Source organism: Bos grunniens, chromosome 1 (genome assembly GCF_055505025.1).
Source record: "Bos grunniens cultivar Pamir isolate PY7600 chromosome 1, Bosgru_T2T1.0, whole genome shotgun sequence".
NCBI classification, from domain to species: domain Eukaryota; kingdom Metazoa; phylum Chordata; class Mammalia; order Artiodactyla; family Bovidae; genus Bos; species Bos grunniens.
Genome location: NC_141165.1, coordinates 135,335,069 through 135,362,605, shown reverse-complemented (window position 1 = coordinate 135,362,605; position 27,537 = coordinate 135,335,069). Strand labels below are relative to the sequence as shown.

Genomic DNA, 27,537 nt, shown 5'->3' with positions numbered 1-27,537 from the left:
AATACTTTACAATATAATTATAAGAAATCATTTGAATGTTTTATTTATTTTTTTTTATTCATAGTCATGTTTCCTTCCTTCATGATTTACAACACATCTGGCATATTGTTTCATTGATTTGGATTTAAGGCTATTTTTTCCATTTATTCATATTCTATGATAGTTGTTGATTTTATACTATCTTTTACTAATTTTTATTTAAGTATTCTTTTAACTTATTCTTCATTTGGTCATAAGTTTAGCTCAGAAAGGTTATAATAATGCTTTAATAGGTAAAACAATTCTAGTATGTGGCAAAATATCAAACGTGAACTGTGGATACTGAATATTGTTTCCTCTCTACATGAAAGAATGTAGACTCATGAACTTTATGTACTATTACCAAGTATTTAGCACTATCTGAATTGAGATTATGGGAAGTGAGTAGTATTAGAAAAAAGTCTGGAATTATGCTCCAGAGAACTGTCAAGGCCTTGTCTTATTTGCAAGTAAAATATAACAGGGTTTGAATTCCACTTTTAACTTCTTACTAGTTTTGTAATTCGGGAATTTGGGGTAACTTAAACTCAGTTTCCTCACGTATAAAATGAGGATTATAATCATCATCTTGTAGAAAAGTGAAGTTGCTCAGTTGTGTCCAACTCTTTGCAATCCTATGGACTGTATTCTACCAGACTCCTCCATCTCATAGGGTTGTATAGAGTTTTGTGCAGTACTTGATGCATAGTAACTATCCAGTAAATGAAAGCTATCTTTACCTTCTGTTGAGTCTCTCATAGTCCTGGGAGTGCTGGTGAGAGTGGTAGCAAAGCCTCTGAAGATGTTTACTTTTACTCTTGTCAAGAATTGGTCATATTCTTCAGTGAATATGGCTGTTTCGAAACTGTTTCTTGTCTGCCCATGTGCCAAAAAAGATATGGCCCAAAAGGTGGTATTCTAAAGTAAATTAAGTTAAACCTTTTGTCATTAACTTATAGTTATTGTACTCAAAAATATAGTTGTAATTACTTTCTTTTCCAACTTGAAAGATAATTTTTTTTTTCTTTTTCAAGAAAAAAAAAAAGAAATGGAACTAAAAATTGAACAGTTATAACATTGACAAGGGGCAGGATAGCGTTGTCTTGGGGGTAGCTTCCTAGTTGATAGACTGGGAGTTTAGGGAATTCGGAAGGCCTCTGGAATATTCTAATAGGAATACTAAGTTGATTGTAAATATGGTTATTTTTAAGTTCAAGTATAAAGCACTGCCTTATAAATTATCAGAAGTGATTATTCCTCTCTCAGAATTCCTATCAGGATTTATACTCAAGGCCTAGTTTGAGTCCAGGATCTATCATTTGGGGCATGACTCTTACCCAGCACTGCTTTCTTCTCCGTAAAATGGGATAAGGCCTCCCCTGCTTGTTTCACTGAGTTACGAATAATCAATGAGGTCATGTCCATGAAAGTGCTTTGTAACTGGCATGACACCCTTTCATCCTGTCAGACCAGCCCTTTCTCACTCTTGTTTGGTAGGTCACTGGTGAGGGTGACATGATAACCCAGAAATCTGTACTGTACACTACCTCCTACAAGTGTTTGCTTTATACACATACAAGGGATTAGACAGTGGTAGACTGTTGATATTTCATCCTTTAACTTGTTTTATTTATTATAAAAGTAATACACATTTATTGTGAAGAAACTAAAAAATACAGATAAGGAAAAAATAAAAAATAAAAGTTACCTGTACCTGGAAGAATAATTACTATATTTATTTTTGTATAATTTTAAAACAAAAATTCAGTTACACAGAACATAATGTTTCCTGTTTTATCACTTAATATATAATATTGTATATTATTCCCTGAAACTTAATTCCCTTATATATATTTTAGTGGCTATGTAGAATGTAATGACATGCTTATGGCTAAATATGTGTACATATCCTCTTTTTTTTTCTTATTAGGAAAAATTCTGTACTTAGAATTGCTACATCAAGGGGCATACAACATTTTAAGAAATACAAGTTTTTAGCTTCATTGAAATGTAATTGACATAAACTGCACATATTTAAGGTATACAATTTGATAAATGTTGACATACGTGTATACCCATTAAATCAGCACCACAATTAAGATCATGCTCTTTTGTAATCCCATCTTCCTATGACTTTTCACAACTATTCCCAGGCAACCACTGATCTATTTACTCTCCCTGTTGATTAATTTGCGTTTACTACATTTTTATGCTTGCAGAATCACACACTATTTTTTTCTTTTTGTCTGGGTTCTTGTACTCAGCACAGTTATTTTGAAATTCATTAATGTTGTTTATATCAACAGTATATCATTTTTTGCTGTTGATTGCTGAGTAGTAAATGTTCCATTGTATGGATATACCATAATTCATTCACCTATTGATGGGAATTTGAGTTGTTTCCAGTTTTTGGCTATTAAAAATAAAATTGCTTTGGACATTGGTGTAGAAGTCTTTCTATATATGTAAAATATTTGATATTTATTACCACATTTTTTGCTGGGAAGGTTACGTAGGTAATATATTGAAATAGACAAAGCTTAATATGAAACTAGCATTTTTTTTTCTTTTTAAGAAACTTTGGAAATATATCTTTGGGAGTATTTAGAATTTTTAGATGTAACTTTATTGGATTAACTTGATAGAAATTTGAAATTAATAGGTTACTAAGTGCTTCTTAGCAACTATCAACCTTTTTCACAGTTTGTTTTCTTGAATCATCTACTTGTATCAAGTAAATGTGTTGTCTAAGAAGCAAAAATCTGTTGCTTGCCTTTAGTGGTAAATTAGTATTTCATAAACAACTCATATTTCTCTGTGAAATGAGTCTATTGAACTTGAACAAGAAAAAATACTAAGAGAAGTTTATAGAACTTCACAAAAGATACTCCAGAATCTGGTTTGGAATAGATGCCGAACTCTTTTTTTCCTTTTCCTAAGACACTCACTAGATTGAAGGAGGAGCGGGAATCTGAAGACTCCAAATGACATCAGAGTTACTTTTCAGCAGCCTTCTCAGTTTCCTTTCTCAGAAAGCAGAGACTCCAACCTTGGAGATGGACGGTGAGAATATTTTTCCTGAGTTCTTAAGCTTAATCATTGTGACTTCAGTATATTTCAGACAGTCCTTTTTTAGTTATAAATGAGCTTATAGTTACCAGATTTGTGTTTTGTGCTTTATCTGTGCAAATAACTTCCATTATGCAGTGTGTGTGTATGTGTGTTTTTAATTGAATAGGATATGATCTTATAACTAAGGAACTTATAGGGAAAGAATAAATATAGGTAAATAAGTATCATCAAACAATAGGAAGAGGTTAAATACCATAAGAAAGACACACAACATTCTTGAGAATTCAGAGGTGTGGATTACTTCTGGAGAGAGTAATTGAGATGCTTAAAAGAACAGCATTTATGTTAATGATGCTTTTGTTTTTTTACCAGAAAAAAAAAAATTTGTTTTTTTTAACCAGAAACCAGAGAGAATGGACAGCTAATATAAATAGCAATCTGATTTCAGATAAAAAGTTAATTATCATTTGGAGGAAAAATAGAACTATGTTTGGTTTTTGTGGGTTTATTATAGTATAAGTCAGTGATTACTTTTTGAATTATATAAAATGGTTACCTCTTCCAAGGCAGATAGTAGTATTTCAGCATTTCTGAGAAGTGATTTAAAAATCTGATTAAATTATTACAAGTAGATTGGCAGTGCTGCAGAAAGAGATAAGTGAGTGGCTTACTCTACTAGGACTTACCTACTTGTTTTCTAGTATAGCTACAACCTAAATGAATTTGTCATGTCTTAAGTTCTTGGACCTTACGCTACTTATACATATGGACAGAAGAACAATAAGTAAACAGGGAAAAGGCACAGTGACTGATTATTGTGCTCATAATTAGTTGTGAAGAGTTCAGCTAACTGAAAACTCTGTTTTGGAAGAGAGATAGCAGATAGATTATCCTAAATTCATGGCGTTTTATGGACCATGATGTTTCAGTAGGGGGATGGCAGCTTTGAGCCAGATTTGTTCTCTACCTGTAAGCATCATATGGTTGGCACAGTGATAATACTAATTCCTTTTTCTTCACTGTTTTAATTATGTTCAGAAAATCTAGTGATGAGGTTTTTCTTTTAATTATTCTACTTTTATTTTAATTAGTGTGTGTATTCTTTCTTGTAATTTAGGCAAGGCAATCTTTAAAACATTATACTTATTAAACAAAAACATGATAAAATTATTAGTGGTTATTGGTTGCTAGTCATTTTTTCACATATTCACTTATCTTTTTCCTCAACCTAACTTTTATTTATAAATATTCAAAGTTCTTTTACTCGGGTATAATTATGTGTTGATATCTGTTTGATAGTCTGAAATATGCTCTTATTATTTGTAGAAACATAGTTGATATTAAATCCTAATTCTTGATTTTTATTTTTTTTAAAATGAAAATTCTAATGATTCATATTCTTGTGACCATCAAGGTATAATTATGTCTTGTTTGTTGCTCTTAATTTGTCATCACCCTTGTTTTGTGGTAAGCTCCAACCACTTTTGACAGTTGGTAAATAAATTGTTATAGCCAGATGGTAAACATACATAGCCAATAAATTGTCCTTGAAAAAATGACCAAATTTAGGTCTTTGTTCTAGATAGCAGATAGATTACTTAGAATACACAGTGAACAACTTTCAAAACAATTAAATTTGAATTATTAGTGATTATCTCTGTCATTTATATATATTTTTAAATATTTAAGATTTTAAAAATGAATATGTTTAAGTGTATTGTTTCTATAATATGTCTTGTTGAACAGTTTTTCCTTTTGAATGAGGAACTCATGGCCAAATAAGTTTGGGAGAAGTTGAATCATATTATAAAATACCTATTCACTAGGCCTTCCATTAGCCCATGGACTATCAGTCTCCAATAAGGAAGATCTTGAATATATCTAATATATGACACAATAGATTGAAGACTCTGAACTAATATATTAATGTTTCATAAGGTTTTACTATGGTTTGTCTGTAATACAGCTCCACTTTGAAACTAGTCATGTTATATTTTTAAGTATAGTAATGTCCTAAATAAGAAGTCAAAGAGGATGATTAGGAAAAAAGGAAAAGTATTTAATTAATAATAATGTAAACCATATGAAACATGAGTGTTTATAAAGCTTCTTAATGTCTTAGATCAAGATTTCACCCTTTATTGTATTTTAAAGGGTTCCATGTATTTTCTCTGCTCTGTTCATCTTAGTGTGTAACATATATAAGCTAATTTTGATAAATATTGATAATATAAAAGTTAATGTCTTGGGTAGAAGTGGATTATTGGCCATAATTCAGTTTAGCTTGAAACACTGAATATACTCATTTTCTAAGTAGAGTTTTATTGTTATATCTCATGATTTCTCATTGGGAAGGGTGCTTTTTTGTACATTATTTTTTTCCTAGTTTGGTTAAATTGTTGATGACTATTTCAACAGATGTCTAAAGTGTTAAAAACTTTTTTGTCATGTATAGTATCTATATGAAGAAACAAAAATGTGAGCCAGTAATTTAGCTGATTGTAATAGTTTGGGTTACCAGGTTGGATATGAGGCTAATTGTCAACATGGGAAATCTTCCCTGAACTTTATAAAGCTTTATTTAACTTTATATAGCTCCTTAAAGTAAGGTTTTTAAGACATACTGCTTTTAAAAAGTATTTAAACTTCTACACAAAGGTTTCAGTGGGAAACCTTTGTATTTGCTATTGGTGAAATCAAGATCAGTCCAGAATCTGGGTGAGTCATTGGGGTTGATTGAATTTCATTGCCATTAACTAACTTGGCTATCTCACTTATGCTTCCCTGGTTTCGTGGATGCCCTGGGCAAGAAAATTTGGATGTTCTGCTCAAATAAACCATTGTTAGTTCCCAACATAGCTTCCACCTAATCGTTAGCTTCCTTTCCCATGACCAGCATTTTGGTTCAGAGTTCTTTTCTCATCTGGAGCTCTTGTGCTGCTAAGCCTCCATACCGATGTCTTTGTTGCAGTCTCTCACAGGTGCTAGATCTTTCCAAAACTCCACTCCACTGTGTTACTTCTTTGATCAAAATAATTCAGTTATGCCAGTAGCAAAATGACCATAAAAAAAAATAGCAAGACTTTCTTCAATCAATCCTGATTTACCATTACAATGGGAAACATTCATATAATTAACATTTTTCTGAATTTGATGTCTATAAAAATTGATTTTCCATTAAGTTTTTTTACTTAATACTTGAGTTGATATCACTAACGGTATTTTAGGAGGAAAATTCCCACTATACTGAGCCTCTGTGTCAACTAAGGGTTTTTTTCCCTCTACCATGAAAGGTTTAAATGAATTAATTAAAATACTTTTAACATGTATTGATTTAAGTGTCAATTCACTTTCTCTTCTTACACAGATCCTGTTTTTTTTTTTAATTAACTGTTTCAATCTGATATTTTCCTTGATTCTCTGGTACATTTTGCCCTTCGACCATTTGGCCTGTGGTTTGTATATCTGAAATTGGTGTGATTCTGTCAGTAGAGCTTATTATATACTTTATTTAGATAATTAGAATTTCTCCATTCTAGATTAGAGCTATGCTAGTAATTTTCAAACCCTGTTTATTTTCTTTTTTGCATTTACCTTTAGAGAAATTGTTGACAGTATAATCTGTGCAAGCTTCTGCATACTAAGTCACTCAGTCATTGTCCGACTCTGTGTGACCCCATAGACTGTAGCCTGCCAGGCTCCTCTGTCCATGGGATTCTCCAGGCCAGAATACTAGAATGGGTTGCCATGCCCTTCTCCAGGGGATCTTCCCGACCCAGGGATTGAACCCACGTCTCTTATGTTTCCTGCATTGGCAGGTGGGTTCTTTACCACTATCGCCATCTGGGAAGCCATGTAAGCTTCTAGCCTGAAATTTTTATTTCCTGCTATTGCTGCCCTTCATCCCCACCATCTTGTGTGCTAAGCCTTTCAAAATATTTGTGGTGGAGTACTAGTTTTTGTTTGGTTGTTTTCACTTCATTATGTTAGTAACTTACTTTTACTGTGCTTTTAAAAAGCTTCTATCTAAGGCAGATTTAAAATTAAGAAACATACATACAAATTATACATCCAAATCTTTGATCATTAAATTCAAAAGACAGCAAATTACTTTGTCAAATTGTATGAAAGTTTAGATCCCCTGGAGGAGGAAATGGCAACCCACTCCAGTATTCTTGCCTGACAAATTCCAAGGATAGAGGAGCCTGGCGTGCAGTAGTCCATGGGGTCATAAAGAGTTGGACATGACTGAGCAACTGAGCACAGAATTACTTGTAATTTTTGTTCTTTAAGTGAATTACCTATTTTCTGGAACACACTATATTGCTCTGCTACCCTGCTCAAACTGATGCTTCTCCTACTTTTAGGATGCTTTTAGCTTCTTTTCTAATTGGCAAAGCCTTGCTTGTGTTAGAGTCAATTTGCATACCACGTCTGTGGAGTGTCTTCACTAAAAAAAGTGTTGCTTGCCTTTTCATCCCATCTTCTTCCCGAGAATTTGCCCGTCCATGCTTTTTACACTTTGTTCATGCCTTCTCTTATAGTAGTATCTCATTATGTCACTGATTATATTTTTTTCTGGCAATATTGTGGTTCCACTAAAGGCTGGTCTACTACTTAGTTACTCTTCTATCTTCAGCTCTCAACATAGCAGCTTCTTTATAAATATATGTGGAGTCATTGCTTCTTATAAATTAAAGAATATATCCCCTGTGGTCTTTTTAAAAGGTCATCCTTTAATTTTTCCCCTAGTATTTTGGAATCATTTCTGCACAGAGAACAGTGTTTATCAGTCACAGTTATAATGTAAATTCTTGAAAATTAGAAAGTAGAGATTTCATTTGAAGATTAAAACCAAGATTGTGCTTCTCAAGAAGTACTTCTTTGCTTTAGTAAACCAGCAGCAGTTTTCAAACTTCTTGCCTCAGGATCCTTTTGTACTCTTAAAATATTGAGGGACCCCAGAGAGTTTTTGTTTAGAGGGTCATATCAACCAATATTTACCATATTAGAAATTTTAAACTGAGAAAAATTGTAAAACACAGGATTACACAAGTATGCATTCCAAGAGTCATCAACAGAGTGCTTACATATCCTATAGCCCTAGACAACTCCATTGTAGACTTAGAAGAGAAAGAGACAAGAAAGCAGATAACAGTTTAGTGTTATGAAAGTAGCATTGACTTCATGTGCCTCCTGAATGGATCATGGGTTGCTTTGGAGTCCCTGGACCACACTTAGGGAACTGCTGCTTTACAAGAATTCACTTTAATTGCCAGCAGAATATTCTATATTTTTTATTTTGATCGTGTTGTAACCTAGCTTTTGTGTTTATAGATTAATAATTTTTTTTGAAGTATCTGTGAGGTCTATCATGTTACCCACTCTTCTATTAATGTCTAGACATAGAATGTGCTGGAGCTTATTACCAGTGTTGGCAGCTGTAAGAAGGAGATGCTTACTCAAGGAGCAGTCATTTTATTTGTGGATACTCAGTAAGGTCATTCCTAGTTATGCCCTGTCAGTACCCTGGCTTTTACGTGCTAGCCCTTTTTATGACTAATGAACTTCCAAATACTTCTTCTGTGATGATTCTCCTTACTCCAGAGGGCTTAGAGGTTTGGTCATTTTCCTATTTCACAAAGTAAAGTTTATACCATTTTCAGTGGAGTGGGAAGTCTTCCCTTCGAGACCTTTCCTTCTTCTCTCCTTTGTTTGACCTTCCCCTCCACTTGCCTCAACATGATCCCCGATGCTGGCTGTCCTTTTCTGGGAGTACAGTCTGCTCTCTGGCAGATAGTGACTTGGCCCTAGTGACTTCTGTTCTTTGTCACTCTCTACCCTCTTACCTTGGCTGATACTCTGTTAAATTCTTTCTGAGGTCTTAGCAGGACAGTCAGTCTCCTAGAGTATTTGACGACTCTCTTCAAAGTACAAGGGGACTGGGTCTTCCGGGAGTGTCCTGGGCATGCATTGTATATACCTGTCAGCTGCATGGGAGCACCAAGATGGCTGCTCGTTCAGACTCCTGTTAATTCACTGACAGCTCTATTCTGTTTACTCACCAGTCTTTTTATTGTGTGTTGGTGTCATCGTGTGAGCTGTAATTTGGGGCTTTATCTTTATGAGTGACAAACTAGAAGCACAAAGCTGACAGAATGTTAGGGACTTTTTATTTTTTAATTCTGTGTCCTAAACATAGTAAGCAGTCAGTAAATGTTTGCTAAGTTAATTTTATTTTCATTAGTGTTGATGAAACTCTGAGCTCCAACAATGACTTTATGGTTTAAGCCAGGCCTCTCTCCCTTATTGGAGAAGGAAATGGCAACCCACTCCAGGATTCTTGGCCTGGGAAATCCCATGGACAGGGGAGCCTGGCAGGCTACAGGCCTCACAAAGAGTTGGACATGACTGAGTGACTGAGCATGCACATCTGTCTTTTATAGCCAAGGGAACTCTGCTATCACACTCTACTGAAAAAGTACATGTTGCTGCCTTATAAGCAAAATCCTTGCCTGATACTTAGTGAAGATTGCTATTTGAAAGATACAAACTTCGACTCTCCAACAGAATCTGATTCTGACTCTTTGTTAAATACCTTTAGTTTTCTTGTACATTCGTACGTTATATTGCCATGTATTCTACAAACCTAGGCTTGAGACATCATAATTATTTTCTTTTTTTTACTTAATGAACTTGCTATTGAAAATACCCTATTTTGTAACACTCTTTATGTTAGATATATTGCTATCTAAATATTTAAACCAGGTTTCATTGTTTTTTCAGAGTTGTCTTTTTCTTCACCTCTCCTGCTCCTACCTTATTTTGACTGTTTTCTTCTCTGCACTAATTTGTTTCAATTTCTTTCCCCTCCAAGCCATCAGCAGCTCTACAACTGTCTTTTGTTTTTGTGTTCTAACATTAATTTAGTCACACCATTGCCTGTAGACCTCCTGCTGCTCACCAGATAAATGCCAACTTCTTGACATGACCTTGATTCAGAGTCCTTGGTCCCAATTGTGTTTTCAGCCTAATCTCTAGTCACATTGGGCCGCTGCTTCCTGTATCCCACTAAGTAGTTCCCTGCCTTTGAGTGCTGTTTTGGAACCTACAGTGACTGCCATTCTCTTCTGCCTCATTTTTTTAACCGTCACTGATCACCACCCTGGGCATCAGTCAGTTCAGTCGCTAAGTTGTGTCCGACTCTTTGCGACCCCATGAATCACAGCATGCCAGGCCTCCCTGTCCATCACCAACTCCCAGAGTCCACCCAAACTCATGTGCATCGAGTCGGTGATGCCATCCAGCCATCTCATCCTCTGTCGTCCCCTTCTCCTCCTGCCCCCAATCCCTCCCAGCATCAGAGTCTTTTCCAATGAGTCACCTGTTCACATCAGGTGGCCAAAGTATTGGAGTTTCAGCTTTAGCATCAGTCCTTCCAGTGAACACCCAGGACTGATCTCCTTTAGGATGGACTGGTTGGATCTCTTTGCAGTCCAAGGGACTCTCAAGAGTCTTCTCCAGCACCACAGTTCAAAAGCATCAATTCTTCAGCACTCAGCCTTCTTCACAGTCCAACTCTCACATCCATACATGGCCACTGGAAAAACCATAGCCTTGACTAGACGGACCTTTGTTGGCAAAGAAATGTCTCTGCTTTTTAATATGCTATCTAGGTTGGTCACAACTTTCCTTCCAAGGAGTAAATGTCTTTTAATTTCATGGCTTCAGTCACCATCTGCAGTGATTTTGGAGCCCCAAAAATAAAGTCTGACACTGTTTCCACTGTTTCCCCATCTATTTCCCATGAAGTGATGGGACCGGATGCCATGATCTTAGCCTGACCTTGGGCATAGCACAGCTGAAAACGTAGTTACAGCCCACTCTGTTCCTGCTGGACTTACAAACCTCAGCATTAACATTTAGCACTTACACCCTGTCTCCTTTTGCACAATGACTAAAGAAAACTTCACTTGTTCACTCTCATGTTATATACTTACTAGGTATACTTTACCCTTTTCTGCCCCATTTGGGAAACCGTATCTCAGTGGTCCCCAACCTTTCTGGCATCAAGGACAGGTTTCATGGAAGACAGTTTTTCTATGGACTGGGGTAAGGGCGGGGGGGGATGGCTTCAGAAGATTCAAACACATAACATTTATTATGCACTTTATTTCTATTTTTATTACATTGTGATATATATTGAAATAATTATACGACTCACCGTAATGCAGAATTAATGGAAGCCCTGAGCTTGTTTTCCTGCAACTAGGTGGTCCCATCTTAGGGTAATGGGAGAGCGATGGGGATCAGCTGTAAGTACAGATGAAGGTTCAGTCACTTGTCTGCTGCTGACCTCCTGCAATTAGGCCTGGTTCCCAACAGGCCACTGACTGGTACTGGTCCATGGCCTGGGTGTTGGGGACCCCTGGCGTATCCAAATTCAAGTGAGTTAGTTTGGTTGCCACTCAGCATAAACTTGAACTCAAGTCTGTTTTTTCAGACAGGTATAATTTGCAATCTATTGGACCTTAATACATTTTATACCTTATACTAAATACTCTTTATAACTAATTATGGCATATATTATATATGATGAGAAACTAACATGTCACAGGTTACACTGATTTTAGGTTATTGCATTTTAATTATTATAGCTCTTTTTTCACCTAGATTATTTCCTGAGAGCTGTAGCTACTAAATTAAATTTGAAGGGTACTGCAGAGAAGACACGCACCCTCTGATGGCATTAATACCTACTTTTTTGGCCTACATTGGAAATACTATAACGTTACAATAAAAAAAAGATGTCTTGCTGACTTCTTATAACAAGGCTGAGACTGCCTTATCTTGTTTTACTTATGTTCACTTTCACTATTCTGATATTTTCCTCATCTTACCAGTGTATTCATCATGTTAGGAATAAGAACTTTAGTAAACATATCATGCATTTTTTTTTACTTATTTTAATTTTAGTAAGCTGTTTGCAACATGAAGTTTATGACTTAACCAGCTGAAAGCTTATTCTTTAAAAATAAATTGAAATTGAGAGATTAATGTCAATGAAAATATTTCCTTAGTCTTAACATATCACTTGCAGCAACTCTAAAAGATAAACAAATAGAATTTAAGTTTTATATGCTCTACACTACAATATGATCTAGAAAAAAAAAATCCCACCCAAAATCTTTGATTGCAATGGGAGGGTTTCATTTTAAGGACTAATAGCTGCCTCATGCTTTGTGATTGCTTGCTTCCATAATTTGTTATGAAGAAAGGCTTCTAGGTAAACTGTCTCCCAAAAGCTTGTGATTTGTTCTGTTCTGCTTGGGAAGGGTTAAGAGGAGACAACATCCTGTCAAAGACCTTGTTTTTAATTTTGCTTTGCACACTGGCACAGATCCTGCTAAGAGCAGCCCAGATTAGTTCGGAAAACCTTTGAAGAGATTTAAGATGTCCTTCAGCCAGTTTGAAGGTTTTTGTCTTGCAAATCCAGTACAAGGGCGCCTGCAGGCATCTCGACCCTTGCTGTGCTGCTGATGCGGCTCAAGGTCACACTAACCCGCCCTGTGACATTCAACAACAACAAAAAATTATGCGGTGAAACTGCTTCAGCATTCAGCCAACCAACAACTTCCTTTAGTGAGGAAGTGAAGAAGAAGTCTATTTTTTCCCCCTGTTTTTCTTTTTTTGGTGGGGGGCTCTGTGAATTTTTGCTGTAGGAAATAATCCTGGATTTCTGGTGTGTGTGATGACAAGGTCATTTCTTAATTAGAACACATGTAAAGAACAAAGCTAAATGGCTTCAAAACAGCTTTGTAGTTGATGGAGAGGATTTAAATTATTTAAAGAGATAGTCACCCATGTATGATGGAAGCTGAATTCTAAAGGCATTAACTCCTTCATTCCTGTCTCCTTGCCATTACTTTGAATTCCTTTAGAAGATTGCAATGTAAACTTAAGAAAATGTATAAATGCCCCCCCTTTTTTTAAGGAGGAAACATAATTTATAAATAAAATTCTTGGATAAACTTTATAGGAGAAGTTTTCTTCCCATGCCATTCACCTCTTGGAAATTTTATCAAGTGGCTTGACTGAGGAAGCAGGAATTAGAAACTTTTTCTGCTGTTAATTGGTTTATTTTTAATTGGTTGGAGAGGGTTGAAAAAAATACTTCTTTATTACCTCACCTTCTCTTCTTCACTTTTACATGTGTGACTCGGAATTTTAGTAAATCAATTTACCTTGAAAGTAAAAGTCGCTCAGTCATGTCCAACTCTTCTCAACCCCATGGATTGTAGCCCGCCAGGCTCCTCTGTCTATGGAATTCTCCTGGCAAGAATACTGGAGTGGGTAGCCATTCTTGATTCTTTAGAAAATATATCACCTATCATTCAGTTTCTCAACTTTCAGAGAATTGGTATAAAAAGACACATGTGTTTTTCCTCAGGAAGGAGAAAAGCAATTTTCATTTCAAATAGCCTCTAAGAAAGTTGTTTGTCAACATACCGACTTTGTAAGGCACAGTGAAACTGTGTGCGTAAACACTTCACAGCCATACTGGCTTCCCTCTCTTCTGTGGGACTTGTTCCTCTTCTGTTGCCTGTGAGTGCTAACTACAGGACATCAGTTGGAAAGAGTCCAAATAAACTGGCTTTCTAAGCTTGAGACTTAATGCGTATCACCTCTGTAGGATTAGAGCCAAATAATCCAAGAAATTTTTATAGTTGATACTTCTTTGGGTACAGAAGCACTTGAAGTTATTTCTTTATGCACAAAATCACGTCTGGAGAGAAAATTCAACATTATAATACTAACATAAAGCTTTCTTGGAATTTGGTTGTTTCTTTCTTAAAGAAGATGCTTCCCTGTAAGTGTAGCTAAAGTAGAACCAGGGCACATACTTCTGGAAGGTGGACATAACATACTGTGCTTATTTGAACTGATACGTTGGACTTTGGGGCCCACAGATAACGAAGCTTCCGGGGATGCCATGATGAATGGTATTAGAAGAACAGTTTAGAACTGTCTAGACTTCTTATTCTGGACCATTTTGCTCCTGTCAAGAAGCAGTATCTTTGGGTCCTCCCAGGAAAGTAAAAAGGTATATACACTTTTAGGTTATGGCTGTTTGAGAGGATTTTAGGTTTGCCAAAAGAAAAGCCTGGAGGGGAAATCTATCTGCAAGGAAAGGGCAGTGTGATTCTGTGCATCCCTGCCCTTGCCTGGAGTCTGGTGTGCCCTTCTGTCATGTATGACCCACGCTCACCTGCTAGTCATTTCTAATTTACTGTCCTAATTCATCGATTTGTTATCACTAATTGTTCTTCATTTACTTCTGTGTAGTTTCCAGTACCTAAAGGGTTGAAAGGTTGCTGTAATTGGCACCCGCAGCTGCTCTTTCTTTTGACAGGGGATAATTTCGCAGCCTATGCTTTGTGTGACAGCTGCCTAATTGGGCATTCTCCCCTTGTAGCAAGCCTGCCTCCTCCAGCCTCCCTGCTGACAAATGGTGGTGGATTATAGATGAGGACACGCTGACCCATTCGACCTTGCTGAGACAGCGGGGAGGGGCCTCCTGCTACTTGAGGGAAGCTTTAGGTCATTTAGAGGACAAGGTCACCAGCCAGGTGGGGAAATGACATGATATCACATGACAGTAGCCTGATGACATGGTCAGCGTGTCAAGGACGGAGGCATCAGTATCCGTTAAACATTATTGCAGTACTTCATTGAAAGCCTGGTATTTCTTAATTGTTCTGCTGTTTTGTTTTGTTTTAAGAAAGAGGAAGAGTGCAAAATAAGACATGTTTTTAGCAGTGTTAAGGCAAGTGTGCACATGAGCACAGAGCTGGTTTAGAAAGCTTCCTCATAAGTTTCTCCAGTCATCTAGAATGGTTTGTTCTTAATTCTTATTTAGTTTGTGATCCCTTGATTATTAGCGTTTTTCAAGACTTATTTGAAAATTAAGGCAGACAAATTAAAATGAGGTATTGTATATTGGTAAACATTTAACAACTTCCGTTCTCATGCTAACTCAGTGATTGGCACACCTTTTCATATTTCGAATAAAAGGAGAATAAGCCAAGTGAAAAATGCTTAATTGAAAGGAACCTCAAAACTCTAGACTTAGGAGATCAAAAATAGCACCACAGCATAAGTGTAAAATTTTAAAGATTTTTTTTTTAAGTAATTGTTGAGACCCAAAAATATTTTTTAATATCTTGGGATTATATTTAATGTAAAAGCTAAAAGCTAAATGAAGATCTTTTAGATATCTTTTCATTTTTGGTAATACACAAGCTCATCTTGGATAAGTAGATTTGAACTATATAATACCTTTTTAAAGTGTAAAATCTTAAGGATCCCTGCTGAGTCTATTAACCCTATGTTAATACTTGAGAGATTAAGTCCATATAAACTGTATTGGATAGTGTAAATCTTGTTTTAAAAACAAAGGACAGTTTAATGCAAAAAATACTGATCATGATTCTTATTTTCTGGGGAGAAAAAAAAAAGCTAATTATTGTTAGGTACTGTTGAATCTAAGCCCTCACTTCAACAGGAGCTAATTTCATACCCCTGAGGTAAAAAACTATCAGTGGTAAAAGTGTGATGAATTAGTTCACTGAAGTAGGCACATCTGTATTTTCGTGGCTTGTGCGTGGTGTATGAGTGTGTGTGTGTGTTTAATTTTGACCGTGCTGTGCGTGTGTTTAGCTGCTCTCAAACCCTGACTCAAGCTTGGTGGAGGTTTAATCCTGTGCCCTTGTACACGTAGACTTGATTAGTAGTTGTGGTTATCGCGGCAGAAGACATACCGCCCTCCTCCTTGTATTGGTCGGGACCTGGGCATTGGGGAGTCAAGGCAAAGGAGAAAGAAAAGAGATTTTACATTAGTATTCTATGAAAGCCTTACTGTCTGCAGAACAAATTGATTGCTCCGGTGTACCTGTGCTTGGCACCACTGCTGTGAAAGAAAGGTAGGGTTGTAATCTGTTTTATTGTATTACATATTGTGACACTCCAGGAATATTTAACACGCTCTCTTTCTGTGGCACGTGCTGTAAGTCTAAGTTTTTTAAAAAAAAAAAAAGGAAATAAATGAATGGGAAGTATGGAAGAGGAGTGGGCTATAGCTTTGTTTACTTCAGTCCATGAGAGTTCATTCGAATAAGATAATTCTGCTGAAAGCATCACTGGGAACATAACCTGATTGATAAACGAAACCCTATAAAGTGTTCTGAGGCACTAATCTGTTTCACTGCTTGAAATGTGTCAGGCAGAGATGAAATTCGAGCTAATATTATAAGGTTATAAGCACAAGATGAATGGGAGAAACCAGGGAGGTGGTTCCGAACCTAATTAGTTTAGGAAATGATTTTTAATTATTTTCCAGTACATTGTATTGTTAAAGGTCCTACATTACATGATGAAGAGAATAGGAAAGAGATTTTCATTAAAAGAAAAAGTAACCACTCTACCACCTTAAACTATATTAAGAAAATTAAGAAATGTAATTTTAACTTTACTCTTTTACTAGTTTCATTGTATAAACATTATACTATTTGATTCTGCTGTGGGAAAGGAAACTGAAATGTTTCTCCTAGTTGTTTTTTTTTTTTTTAATTTTGTGGAATGTTTTTCAGATAGAGACTTACAGTGTAAAATTTGGGATTTCTAAATATGAATTGAACAAATGTTTTAATATTTCACAAAATGATCTAAATCCCTGTGATTGGGATCCAGGCATTCATGAGGTATTGCCGGAGTCACACGCTTTAGGTTATGTGAAAATCTGTACCATGAGGGGAGAGGTGAAATTCCTCTTGTCCAAGTCTCTTGCCACATGTGAACTGCAGGTGCCCTTTGCCTCCTCTGTCCCTGTCGTGATCTTTGATTATAATCAGAGCCCTTGATTTAGGAGAGAGAGGAAGCAAAAACAGTTCACTGGTGGATTAAAGTTGTTTTCTATTGTTTACTTTTGTGTTCTTAAAATCAGTATATAGCTTAATATTTTTTTGATTACACTTTCCCCCCATTTAAATGTGTAAATAATTGTTCTGTATGTACTACTTATACATTGTACAAACATTCCAATACTGAAGATTGATGAAATCAGAGACCACAGACATTGGTCTCAACTTATTCCCAGATACTTTTAGAGACAAATGTGTGAATGGAGAAGGGTTTTTAAGCATTTGCTTTTTTTGTTTTTTGTTTTTATTCAACAAGTTCTTTAATTTTACCAATAATTTTGAGAAATAAGGAATGAATATAACTATTTTTATAGTAAAGATGAGAAACAAGAAATTAAATTTCCAAGTGATTGTCTAGACAACTTGCAAGATTATAAGCATTTATTAAACAACAAATACAGTACCGAATTCTGATACAAATCATTGATTAACATTAATTGGTTGAGGTCATGTTATTTATTAAGGAAAGAAGATATTTTCAAAGAACTTCTTTAATTCAGTGGCAAAATTGACTATTAAATATTTTTTTCAATGGAATGTCAACCATCAAAATTATTGGTACTGCATTCATTCTTACACTCTGAGTTTTATTGGAGGTTTTTTTTTGTTTTTGTTTTTGAAAAAAATGTGAATTGAGAAAATGTAGAGAAAAAATAAACCATAGAACTAAGACTCAAACATTTTATTTTCCAAAATACAACATGTCCTAAACTCTTTATCCTTCAAATTTTAGTTTTTAATTAAAAAAATTTTTAGTTTTCAATTTGTAATTACCTTAAAAATTTTGAAACATTTGTTATCTTTCACCCTTACAAAAGAAGAGATGGAATGTGTATATTTAATGTATAACCAACTCAGAATGGAAAGATAATGAAGGAAATATCAAGTAGAAGAGATTTATATTTAAACTCTGTTTTCTTGTGGTTGTAGTTCTTTTGATGGAGTAGGAGATTGTTTTTTTACAGACAAAAGCTATGTTCTATGTTTACTAAATTACACACGATGCTTAGCACTCTACTTGGCATCTAGAATCTACTCAATAAATACTTGTTAGTCAAGTGGATAAAGAACACTCCACCGGTCTATCCAGCTACCCTACACACTTGGTTTTTATACTTTTTCTATTTACACTTTCAGCTGTTCTCATGGTAGTAGTTTTCAGCATCTGCTTCTGTTCTGAAAGCATTCTAGGTATTGAAGGAACTAGAATTCGGTGTTTCAGAACCAGAGTAGAAACTGTTTTCGCAGAATTGTTTTTCACTCAGAGTAGTTCAGGTGTCCAACTGTGTCTTAAATTGTCCTTCCTTTCAACACAGACAAGCACAGATAGACAATCATACTTAGGATTTTTCTTCAGCTCACATTGCCTCCAGGATACCCTTTTCCCACATATGCTGGTCTGCTGTGATGGTACATTTTTCAAGCACTGAAGTCTGTGTCTTAGATGCATTCTGTGAGTCTAGGTCTGTTACGCTGACATCAACAGATGATTTTGAACATCCAAGAAAACTGCATTATAACTTTAGTCAGAGAGATTTAAATCTATGGAGAAATCAATCATTTGACTTATCATTATGACTATGACTTGAAGGCATGAGATGAAAGTCATTCATGAGGACAACTTTAAATATGTGGGTGATACTTCCCTCAACTCAGGTTAATGAGCGTATTTTTTATTGCTAAGTTTTCAACATTAGGCTTAGACCAGAGTTTTTGACTGATAGAACCTTATAGATCAGTTCATATAAAAGTACATTTAACAGATGAGAAAACTAAGCTTTAGACAGGTTGATACATGGTCACTGTTATAAAACTATTTAGTAGCTGAGTCAAAGCAAAAATACAAATTGCTGTCTTTATAAAAAGTGATCACTTTTTCACAAGATGTTAACTCTTTACCTAATATTATTCTCCTAAAATAATTATGTTGATACTAGCCAATAGTAGTTATACCTGTAGCCACAGTAATTTTAATTCATAACTAAATGTTCTATAAATTTAAGCAAATGGATGTTAAATCATTATATATATTTATATATATATATCATTATACATATTTATAATGATACAGTTTCAGTTTGCTTTAATTTACAATCTGGAAATGAAATACACACACACAGGATTACTGATTCATTTCAGTTCAGTTCAGTAGCTCAGTCATGTCCGACTCTTTGTGATCCCATTGACTGCAGCATACCAGGCCTCCTGTCCATCACCAACTCCCAGAGCTTGCTAAAACTCATGTCCATTGAGTAGGTGATGCCATCCAACCATCTCATCCTCTGTCATCCCCTTCTCTTCTTGCCTTCAACCTTTCCCAGCATCAGGATCTTTTCCAATGAGTCAGTTCTTTGCATCTGGTGGCCAGTGTTGGAGTTTCAGCTTCAGCATCAGTCCTTCCAGTGAATATCCAGGGTTGACTTCCTTTAGGATTGACTGGCTTGATCTCTTTGCAGTCCAAGGGACTCTCAAGAGTTTTCAGCATCACAGTTTGAAAACATCAGTTCTTTGGCACTCAGCCTTCTTTATGGTCCAACTCTCACATCCGTACATGCTGACTGAAAAAACCATAGCTTTGAGTAGACAGACCTTTGTTGGCAAAGTGATGTCTCTGCTTCAGTTAATATTTAATATTTTATAGCAATATTTTCTTTAATCGTGTAATCAAGCTGAGTAGAGAAAGTGGGCAGCCAACTGGGACTTTGCTAGGTAAAGACCTCCAAGGAGGTATACTGACCAGGCATGGCCCCCTTCAAACATAATTAAATGCTGAATTGACAAATTCAAGAAACACTCTAATTCAGATTGTTCATGGAAAGATTGATCATGGAGTCATCCAGGGGCTACGAGTTTGGGTTTGCAAATAAGTCCCAACAGTACATGTCAGATGGGTATCCAAGTTAAAGTCTGAGAGGGTCGCTCCAAAAATCAGTTCCTGACAAGACTGGACTTGCCTTCATCCTACTGGGCTGGTTTTATTTCCAAAAGAGAAATGAACAAGTAAATAGAGATGTCAGAAAATCAAGTTGACCAAGTATAGGGGCAGTGGGGAGACTAGTGGGCAGTGGAGATGTGGTTTAAGAACTAGAGTCATGCTTAATATTAAGTTTATATAAAGTATGTAAGGTATGGGGATGGGGAGATGGCAGTAAACTGTTCCTAAACCCTTCCCTCCCGTTAGTAGATTAAAAAAATACGAATAAATGAAACAAAACTTCACACCCAGCTTTTTGCTTCAGCAGCTGGGCAGACCAAGGTTTGCAAGCAAACTCTTTCACCTTCTAAACTTCACTCTTTCCATCTTCAAAGTAGGGATTAGTATAAAATCAAACTCGATAGGTTATCATGATGATAAATGCGAAGACAGTGTATAGTGCCTGAACCATTATATGTATCTGGTAGTTATTTGTTTTGAGGTGTGTGTGTCCGAGTGTCAGATAGTCATGCTGCAGATGTGTACTTTATACCACTGTTAACAGTAGGATTTGGCTAGGTAACCATAATATGATTGGTAGAGCTGTTTGGGTATCTCGAAATGAATGATGCATTCTTTTCGTCTTGTGTATTCAGTGTGGTGAAGCCAGGTCTAAACTCTTATTCCTATTTTTTAACCTGTTAATTTAATCACATATGTCAAACAAAAAAAAGTCTGTAACTTTAATGATTCACATTCACAAACTACATATCTTTGTCTTGATTAGTTATGTGATTTTTATTTGTGTGGACTTTATTAAAATATGTATCAAAAACTGTGTGTAATTTTCAATAACCACCTTTCCATCTAACAGTATAAACTATTGATAATTGAATCATGTACCTCACTTTAGAATGATAGGAAATAATTTGGAAAGTGAGAACCCAGAACTGATAAGGTGAAGTTTAATTTGCTTGAATCTTAGCTTAAAAGTTTCATTTTCTTCAAATGCCTCTCTTAGTTTCTAGACTTTTGTCCCTTTAATTATAGAAATTACTTAGCATTGATAGACTTTTGGAGATCCTTAGGACACTGGGGTGATCTTTGTTAACAAATGTAAATGCCAAATAAATAACAATTAACACAACAGTTTTCTCTGGACTGCACAAAATAGAGGAATATTAGAGATTTCTTATGATTTGACCTGTTTAAATAAAATTTTACCTTTTCATTATACAGTACAATACTTGTAATTTTAAATGAAGTGATTATTTCTTTTGATCTTTATCAAAGCATATTACTTGAAAACCTAAAGGATTTCTTAAAGTTATACCTTGTAATCATCTTTACTTGGCTTAACATGTTAAATTTAAGGGAAACCCCAAGTAATTGTGTGTGTGTGTGCGTGTGTGTGTATACATATATATATATTTCCCATGCTGCCAGTTGCTTTTTAGTATTATGTATAGAATTAGGCAGTTAGAAAGAAACTAGAATATGTATAGACATCCACTTATTCAGCAAAAATTCAGTGTCTCAGATATGCCTGTGGCAAACAGAATAAAACTAATTTTTGTCCTCACGAAACAATAAGTACATTGTAGTGGTAGAAGACAAGCAATAAATAAGTATTAAAGATAACAGCAAGGAAAAGCAAGCAAAAAGTGTTACAGAATGAGAGAAGTCCTATGACAATTGGTCTCTTGATTTCTCTGCTAGAGGAAAATGGGGAGACCCATTTACAGAAGGCCATTGGAAAAACCTTGCCTTGGGAAGTAACATTTAAGCTGAGTTGTGGAAGGAGGCAAAGCTTCCCAGGTGTCTCTAATTGTAAGGAACCCACCTGCCAAAAGGAGACTAAGAGATACGAGTTGGGTCCCTGGGTTGCAAAGATGCCTTGGAGGAGGGCATGGCAACCCACTCCAGAATTCTTGGCAGGAGAATCCCCTGGAAGAAGGAGTCTGGAGGACTATGGCCCATACAGTCACAGAATCAGACAAGACTGAAGTGACTTAGCACACACACATAGGCAGGTGGAAGAAGGCAAAGGAGCAGCTATAGGAAGAGTCTTCCTGGGAGAGGCACCTACACACACGCAGGGGCTAGGGGGCCAGAAAGAACTGTCTATTCTGGTATTGAAGGAGATCTCTGTATTTAGAGTTATGCTCTCCAGATGCTCTCCAGTATAGTAGCCTTGAGCCACGTGGGGCTTGTCCAAATGAGATGCACTGTAAGTGTAAACTACACACCAATTAAGAACGCAGTTCAGTCGCTCAGTTGTGTCCAACTCTTTGCAACCCCATGAACCACAGCACGCCAGGCCTCCCTGTCTATCACCAACTCCCGGAGTCCACCCAAACCCATGTCCATTGAGTCAGTGATGCTATCCAACCATCTCATCCTTTGTCATCCCCTTCTCCTCCTGCCCTCAGTCTTTCCCAGCATCAGGGTCTTTTCCAATGAGTCAGCTGTTCGTATCAGGTGGCCAAAGTACTGGAGTTTCAGCTTTAGCATCATTCCTTCCAATGAACACCCAGGGCTGATCTCCTTTAGGATGGACTGGTTGGATCTCCTTGCAGTCCAAGGGACTCTTCAAGGGTCTTCTCCAACACCACAGTTCAAAAGCATCAAGTCTTTGGCACTCAGCTTTCTTTATAGTCCAACTCTCACATCCATACATGACCACTGGAAAATCCATAGGCTTGACTAGATGGACCTTTGTTGACAAAGTCTCTGCTCTTTAATATGCTGTCTAGGTTGGTCATAACTTTCCTTCCAAGGAGTAATCGTCTTTTAATTTCATGGCTGCAATCACCATCTGCAGTGATTTTGGAGCCCAAAAATGTCAGCCACTCTTTCCCCATCTATTTGTCATGAAGTGATGGGACTGGATGCCATGATCTTAGTTTTCTGAATGTTGAGCTTTAAGCCAGCCTTTTCACTCTCCTCTTTGACTTTCATCAAGAGGCTCTTTAGTTCTTCTTTGCTTTCTGCCATAATGGTGGTGTCATCTGCATATCTAAGGTTATTGATATTTCTCCCGGCAGTCTTGATTCCAGCTTGTGCTTCATCCAGCCCAGCGTTTCTCATGATGCACTCTGCATATAAGTTAAATAAGCAGGGTGACAATATACAGCCTTGACGTACTCCTTTTCCTATTTGGAACCACTCTGTTGTTCCATGTTCAGTTCTAACTATTGCTTTCTGACCTGTATACAGGTTTCTCAAGAGGCAGGTCAGGTGGTCTTAGTATGATCAAAAAAAAAAAAAAAAAAGTGAAACATCTTAAGGATTTTATATTGATTTCATATTGATGCCATAATATTTTAAATATATCGAGTTAAAATATATTCAGATTAATTTTAACTTTCTTTTAAATTTCAAGTAAAGTAGTAAAGTACTAGATAATTTAAAATACCACATGTGATTCTCATTACATTTCGTTGGACAGCACCTGACTAGAGTATAATGAACAAGGGACTAAATGACATAAGGTTGGTTAGATTCTCTGGAGCCAGATTATGCAGGACCTGGTAGACCTTAGAGAGGAATTCAAACTATCTGAAGTGAGAAGGAAACCATAATGCATTTTCAGTCAAAGGAATTTACCTTTTACAAAGAGCCTTGGCTACAGTGTAAAGATTGTGTTGGAGGGGCCAGTTAGAAAGCTAATATAGTAGTGTACAACACACACAGCACTGAACCATTCATCACAACAGCTGTCAGAGAATGTTACACAAAATAGAGTATCTAATCATCAGTGAGTTTTTTTTCAATGGAGTTTCTTAAGCTATGGGTGCAGGCGTTGGTTTAGGGTTTACATGTGTAGGAGTTCTCTTTCCTCTATGTTCATGGAATATTAAAAATCTTACAAAATTAAATTTCTACTACCTCCCGAAATACTGTAATTCGTGAAAATAGTGATACTTAAAGTCATTTATAGTTTTAAAGATTTTTAAAATTTTTGTCAAACCTGTGATATTTTGTGATAGTTTGTTGTTCAGTCACTCAGTTGTGTCCCACTCTTTGCGACCCTGTGGGCTGCAGCACACCAGTCTTCCCTGTCCTTCAGTATCTCCCCAAGTTTGCTCAGACTCATGTCCATTGAGCTGATGATGCCATCCAGCCATCTCATCCTCTGTCACCCACTTCTCCTGTCCTCAGTCTTTTCCAACATCAAGATCTTTTTCAGTGAGTCAGCTCTTTGCATCAGGTGACCAAAGTATTGCAGCTTCAGCCTCAGTACTTCCAGTGAATATTCAGGGTTGATTTCTTTAGGATTGACTGCTTTGATCTCCTTGCTGACCAAGGGACTCTCAAGAGTCTTCTTCAGCATCATAATTCAAAAGCATTGATTCTTCAGCACTCAGCCTTCTTTATGGTCCAACTCTCACATCCATACATGACTACTGGAAAAACCATGGCTTTGACTATGTGGACCTTTATTGGCAAAGTGATGTATCTGTTTTTTAATATGCTGTCTAGGTTTGTATAGCTTTTCTTCCAAGGAGCAAGCATGTTTTAATTTCATAGCTGCAGTCACTGTCCACAGTGATTTTGGAGCTTAAGAAAATAAAATCTGTCACTGTTTTCACTTTTTCCCCATCTATTTGCCTTGAACTGATGGGACCAGATGCCATGATCTTAGTTTTTTGAATGTTTAGTTTTAAGCCAACTTTCTCACTCTCCTCTTTCACCTTCATCAAGAGACTCTTTAATTTCTCTTTGCTTTCTGCCAATAGGGCAGTGTCATCTGCATATCTGAGGTTATTGATACTGTGATGATTTGATAGAAGCTACTGACAGCACAGATTCTGCAGGCCTGTATAGCCTTTAACCCTCCCAGCTATTCTCTGTGATAGTGTGTTCTCTCTCTTTTGAAGTGAAGAAACTTGAGACACTTAAGAGTAATTAAAAAGGTGCCAAGGTTATAGGGTAGTGACAGGCCTGAGGCTGAAACTTAGTTCTTTCAGGTACATGTTGTGATACCCTTTTATGGAAATACTCGTTTTATTGATATATAGATTGTGTATGTGTGTATATTTGTGCAAGAATGTGACTTAGGTTTGCCATATTTTATTTCACTCAGAAGCTATAATTGCACTGCTGCTGCTGCTAAGTCGTTTCAGTCGTGTCTGACTCTGTGCGACCCCATAGACAGCAGCCCACCAGGCTCCCCCGTCCCTGGGATTCTCCAGGCAAGAACACTGGAGTGGGTTGCCATTTCCTTCTCCAATGCATGAAAGTGAAAAGTGAAAGTGAAGTCGATCAGTCGTGTCCAACTCTTCGTGACCCCATGGACTGCAGCCCACCAGGCTCCTCCATCCATGGGATTTTCCAGGCAAGAGTACTGGAGTGGGGTGCCATTGCCTTCTCCCCTTTTAATTTGTATAAAACTGGAATAATTCTTCATCTTTGGCTTTTTGCTCTTATTTTACTACTCCGATAGTACAAGTTTTGGATTATCTTTCATAGTACTGAAAAAATGCAAGACATTATAGTTCAGATGTCTTTTTTTTTTTTTTCTTTCCTGAATTGCTTTTAGTGTTTTGCTTTAGAGGGAAATTTATTTGCTGTAGAATCTGCTTCCACTTATGAGTACTTAGGGGACACTATATATAATGCTATGTGCTTTGCAGGTCTTAGTTCGTGAAATCTTTTTTTATGGTTTTATTAATTAGATAACATTATCTCCAAAGTCTTAGAAAAGTTAAGTTAGTTGGTGAACCAAGATTCAAAACCTGAACGCTTAGCTTTAGTATGTTACCCATTTTTAGGTATCTTTGAAGTTAAGTATCTTCACAGTATCCCCGTTATGATCAATGACACTGTGAACAGTATTTTTCATTATAAAAATCAAAGGACTTTTGAAATTCAAGTAAAAATGTTTAAAATTTTTTAAACTGATATTTCTTTAGCAGAATTGAAATTGATTTCTCTCTTATCACTGACAGGACTGATACTTTTTGGCAAGCTGTTTTAGTTCCTCTAGTTAATGAAAATAAAGATCAGGTAGCACTGAAGGAAGCTCTCTGTGCAGCATAAAAACCTGGCAGTTTGCTTCTAATGGGTGATCTTGTAAACAGTAGGATGGTGGTATCAATAAGCATGTGGTTACTAAGCAGCATCACATTTTTTAAAGTATCAAGTCATAGTAAAATACCTGTATATGGGTCCACTTTAAATTGCAGAGTCAGCTAGTTAGGAATTAGAAATGCCAGATTCTGGGTTTGCAGTGTTATCTTATAAACAGATCATTTAAAATACCTGAGTATCCAAAGCATTTGCAATGTGGTACTACTTCCCTGGTGGCTCAGAGGTTAAAGCGTCTGCCTGCGATGCGGGAGACCTGGGTTGGATCCCTGGGTTGGGAAGATCCCCTGGAGAAAGAAATGGCAACCCACTCCAGTATTCTTGCCTGGAGAATCCCATGGATGGAAGAGCCTGGTGGGCTGCAGTCCACAGGGTCACAAAGTCAGATACAACTGAGCGACTTCACTTTGACTTTCATACTACTTGATTTTGGAAAGGACAGATTTTGCCTAATTAACATAAAATTATATTACAGCAATTATATAAGTTAGTATCCATAGCAATAAGGAGCATAAAGAGGGGAAAAATAGCATTTCTAGAGGACTTGCTGTGTTGGATGTTTTATATGTATTATTTAATCTTTACAACTCTCCTACTAGATAAGTTGGTATTGTCCACATTAAACGGAGACATAAAAAGTTTTACCTAGAATTACAGAACTGGTGGATGAGCCCTGGTGTTTTTATTTGTAAAGCTTGTGGTATCTTTAGAAATAAAAACTAGAGGGAATTTTTTATCTTACAGGTTGTTGAAAGGTATAAAAGAGCACCTTTCAGAAATAAGCTGTAGAAAATGAAACTCTTAGATTTTCTTCAGCATAAATTGTTGAGATTGACAGAGGGTAGATTGGAGTGGTGTCTGGTCCTATGAGTAGCCAATCAGATCAGATCAGATCAGTCGCTCAGTCGTGTCCAACTCTTTGCGACCCCATGAATCACAGCACGCCAGGTATCCCTGTCCATCACCAACTCCTGGAGTTCACTCAGACTCACGTCCATCGAGTCAGTGAAGCCATCCAGCCATCTCATCCTGTCATCCCCTTCTCCTCCTGCCCCCAATCCCTCCCAGCATCAGTCTTTTCCAATGAGCCAGCTCTTTGCATGAGGTGGCCAAAGTCCTGGAGTTTCAGCTTTAGCATCATTCCTTCCAATGAACACCCAGGACTGATCTCCTTCAGAATGGACTGGTTGGATCTCCTTGCAGTCCAAGGGACTCTCAAGAGTCTTCTCCAACACCACAGTTCAAAAGCATCAATTCTTCAGCACTCAGCCTTCTTCACAGTCCAACTCTCACATCCATACATGACCACTGGAAAAACCATAGCCTTGACTAGACGAACCTTTGTTGGCAAAGTAATGTCTCTGCTTTTGAATATACTATCTAGGTTGGTCATAACTTTCCTTCCAAAGAGTAAGCGTCTTTTAATTTGATGGCTGCAGTCACCATCTGCAGTGATTTTGA

General features: G+C 36.6%; 2 protein-coding genes across 2 annotated transcripts in view; one reads left to right on the top strand and one right to left on the bottom strand.

Annotated features, from left to right (window-relative positions):
- The window catches only part of NRIP1 (nuclear receptor interacting protein 1), a 108,456-nt gene that overhangs the window by 49,516 nt on the left and 31,403 nt on the right, over positions 1-27,537 (top strand). The gene's annotated exons all lie outside the window — the stretch shown is intronic.
- LOC147380229 (small integral membrane protein 20) overlaps positions 760-27,537 on the bottom strand; it is a 46,240-nt gene continuing 19,462 nt past the window's right edge. The window contains exon 1 of the mRNA XM_086411871.1: positions 760-27,537. This exon is cut by the window's right edge and continues 19,462 nt beyond it. The gene's annotated coding sequence lies outside the window, so the exon portion shown is untranslated.